This window comes from Anarrhichthys ocellatus, unplaced genomic scaffold (assembly GCF_004355925.1).
Source record: "Anarrhichthys ocellatus isolate YVR2014 unplaced genomic scaffold, GSC_Weel_1.0 scaffold6, whole genome shotgun sequence".
Classification (NCBI taxonomy): domain Eukaryota; kingdom Metazoa; phylum Chordata; class Actinopteri; order Perciformes; family Anarhichadidae; genus Anarrhichthys; species Anarrhichthys ocellatus.
The window spans coordinates 15,186,722-15,190,706 of NW_022280036.1; the positions used below are offsets into that span (position 1 = coordinate 15,186,722).

Genomic DNA, 3,985 nt, shown 5'->3' on the forward strand with positions numbered 1-3,985 from the left:
CTCTCTCTCTCTCTCTCTCTCTCTCTCTCTCTCTCTCTCTCTCTCTGATTACAAGAAAAGTAATATCTAATTTGGTCCGAGTGCTTTCGGGATTTGGAGGCGGGTTCAGCTGTAAAATTTCTGCTCATGCATCTTCATGCGTTTCCAACTTCAAGCACCATTAAGTTGGTCCATATCATGCTGAAAGGGTTGGTGTACTGACAGTTTGGTAATGCAGCTGATAGCACAGAATGATATTTCCAAAGAACAAACTACTGTGGAGGTGTATCGATGAGGTAAACTGCGGCCGACTTCGGCCCACTCTGTTAATGGACAACAACAACCTTTCTAATTGTTTTGGTCTCTTGTTAAGAGATAAATATTTGAATAAATCTTGTACTTTTTAATCAATAGTGAAATTGAATAACATTTGGCTGCGGCTCTAATCAAGGGGCGATATTATAACATGCTATGAGAAACATCCTCGGTGCAAGATGCCTCACAGCATCCAGTCTGACTGATATTTATTAAAAGAAGCGGAGGATCTCAACTGTGCGACTACGAGTCCAACCAGACCACATCGAGGGCGTTAAAAATAAAACACAGCTGCAGGCTTGTTAGCGTGTCGGCTCACCGGCCTCCTGCTAATGAGAACTCCTGAAAGATGAAATGAATGTGGTTTATATGACAGCTTCCACAGTCTTTATTATTACCTTATTCTTTTCATAGTCCAAGTGCTTCTAATAGCACGGCTCCAACAAGTGTGCATATAAACACGCTGCACGACTCCAGGAACAAATGACAAAGAAACCGACGTTCCCTTTCTTCTCTTCTACTTTCTGATTTCCGGTGCCTGGCAGGTGCAACTGGTGGCGGTGAATGATTTGAGAAATTCAAGCCCTTCAGCTCTCTTCTCCTGCCAGTTCTTTCAAAAGGCCGCTTGGATTACTGTAACACGGAGATGAGTCACCAGTCTTGCGGCCGACAGTCTGCTCATCCAGCCCGAAGCAGCATATTTTATCTTTTTCCCCATACTATCTGGAGAAGCCACCCTGCCTCACACTCACGCGGGAATATATATTCACTCAAGTTAAAGTGGATCTTTGAGGGGAAATATATTTAGTGGCAAACTGAGAAAAGTGCAACTCGTCCTGCTACAATTAAAGGTGCAGAGGGCTAAAAAATGCCTTGTTAGATGGCGCATTAATAGTCGTGAGAACATTATGCATAAAAAAAGACAGTCATTTATTGTAATTCTTAAGAGAGAAAATCCAAACTGAATTGACCCCAGAACCCAAAAAGACACGTCCACTTGTCTGCACATGCGTGTGTGCATGCACTTCTCCGTGCATGAGCAGTTTAAGGGGAGCCCATGCCAGGCCTGCCCCCTCTGATAAGCAGGTCTGGTACACTTTGTGACTGTCTGATTGAGGTCCTCCAGGGAAGGCCGGCTGAAGTGGAGGGGGGTAGTTTGCATTCTTGGCCATTTCATGAAAAAAGGGTGCAACCATGGGAGTAAGCCAAGAGGAGGGCTCAATTATGCATGGTTAAACAAAGCCCAAGGCTACCAGCGAGCAATGTCTCAGCAAACTCGGCCTCACTCTGGAGCTCCAGACTCCATGAGGACCCTACTCAAGAAAAAAAGAGAAAAAAACAACAAAAGAAGTAGAGAGAAACCCAAAAAACAAACGGGGAGATAAGAACGCAGCTCCTGTTAAATCAGTGGCTTTTGTTATGACAAGTGCGGGCACTTTGAAACTAAACTTCTCAGAGACCTTCACGACTGATGATGCATCACAAGAGTTTAAGTTGCCAATGAACCATCTCGAGCGGCAGGATGGGCCGCGAAGCTATCGAGGACGACCTGTGCCGAGCTCACAAAATGACTTGTTAAATCATCCTGGACGTGATCTCTACAGTGAACGCGACAATGATTCTCTCAGGAGCTGTCTGTGGTTTTTGTCCAACTGCAATAAAGTCCCACGTACGGAGCTATTTTACAGAGCAATCACCCCCCCGCCTCCAAAGAAGTTATCCAGTCATCCTCAGAGTATTTTTAGTCTTCAGAGGAAATAATCTGGTTTTCTCACAAACACGTTTGTTTGAAAGACCTGTGTCTTTGTTTCATTTGATCACTGAAAGCAGTTTTCTGAGTGCATCGCTAAACTAAACGCTGAAACACAATCGGGACTGTTAAAACAGAAGTCGGCCAGGTCAGAGGCTACTTTTTTCGCAGCAAAACACCACAACTTCAGCAACTGGACACTCGGCATCTGGCCCCTCTTTCTTCAGACACACAATAAATCGGAAAGTATGTGGCTTCGGTTACATGTAAATTATAGGCAGTCCTTCCACAGCCGGAGGGGGTGGGGCGGAGGATCAGTGTCCATGTATAGTACACATATGAATGGAAGCAACCTGGCTAAAAAGCTCTCTCCCGACATCTTCCTCTTGTTTCTCCGGGAAACAGGAGAGGAGGGCTGGAGTCGGGTGACAGGCACACACACACACACACACACACACACACACAGGCACACACTCTATACTGTGAGCTCGAGAACAGATTTAATTAGTGTTAAAGACCAAATAATGTCAGCTTTTTATTTATTTGCGGCATTATTAGCTGCCCTGTTATTCCACTGAGCAGACTTCAGGCCCGAGGTCTTTTTTTTTTAGGCAGCAGATGTTTTGATTCCCGACCATAACACCACCTCTGACAGAGAGCTGGTGATACTAATGATGATTTTTCAGCAGAGCCAGCAGCAGCTGAGGCTTAGAGCGAGGCTGTATGAAAGAACACAGGAGTCTGCAGAGAGAAAGGTGGGGATCCGGGAAGCTGAAGCGGCAGCAGCACATATTTATTCCCACTGTTTTCATCACCGTCCACATCTCTGATTCAAACATGCGTGGTGCCATGCTCACTGATGGCTGTTGGAAGCAATCGGCGAATCAGAGCTTTGTAAATGAGACAAAATAAAAAATAAGGGCCACAAAAAGGGAGCGATGAACGATTAGACTGACACAACTATACAGGAAGTTGTAAGTGGGCTTACAAGAAAAGAACAACTCTTTGATCATCATATTTCCTCACTCTTTAAACGTTATCTGGTCACAGCAAGCGCAGCTTCCGTGGAGTTCAGAGGTTTTGAGACTGTGATGCACGCCTCCCTCGCGGGGGAGTTGCAGGGGGTTGTATGGAGGGAGGGATGTGAGGCAAGGATACTGTGGGAGATGAAACAGGGGAGGTGCGTGCAGTCGTTCTAAAAGCAACAAGTTAGTTATTGTAGTTTGGCCTGAAATATTTGGCCATGCTTTTTCAAGATGGACAGAAGTTGCAGCTGCAGCAGCTGTTGTCATAACAAGCTGCTGCAGCTCATGGAGACAATTAAGGTACTTTAAAACACCTGGCGGCCCGATTGTTGCAATTTGCACAACAAAACTACAAAACACTCCTTCTCCGTGTCATATCTCAGTCAAACCTGACCACACACATTTGATGCACATGTTCAGACCCAATGTGACTTACACTTCACTTATGTGCAATGCCCATCGGCAATAAACAGCTCGGAGAAAAGACGCTCCTTATAACTCCAGAACTCGCCTGAGAATCACCACGATTGTACGTTTTCTTCAGTATCAAAGTTACCCGGTGGCATTTGTCTTTACCTTCATGGGCACACTGCAGACAAGAACTGCTAACAGCTAATTCGGCATACTTTCAATGGCGCCAATTGGCCAAAACGCAAACCAATATAGGCCAAAAAGAAGAAACGGGCTCAAGTTGTTGCCCTCAGTGGAAGTCACTGAATCAGTAGCAACAATATCCTTCTCTTTCACATACCGTAGAAGCATTTTGGGAACTCAGAGCGAGTCCTGTAAAAATCCGGTGTTATTAAATTTTCATGTTGCACTAACTAAGCTCAGAATGTCCTATCGAATTGGGGGTTTGTGGGTGGAGGGGGGTGTTATGAGGAAGGGTGTTCGGGGGGGGGGGGGGGGGGGGGGG

The 3,985-nt window shown here is 45.6% G+C and overlaps 1 protein-coding gene across 1 annotated transcript in view; it reads right to left on the reverse strand.

Annotated features, from left to right (window-relative positions):
• wtip (WT1 interacting protein) overlaps nt 1-3,985 on the reverse strand; it is a 24,126-nt gene that overhangs the window by 10,742 nt on the left and 9,399 nt on the right. The window lies entirely within an intron of this gene.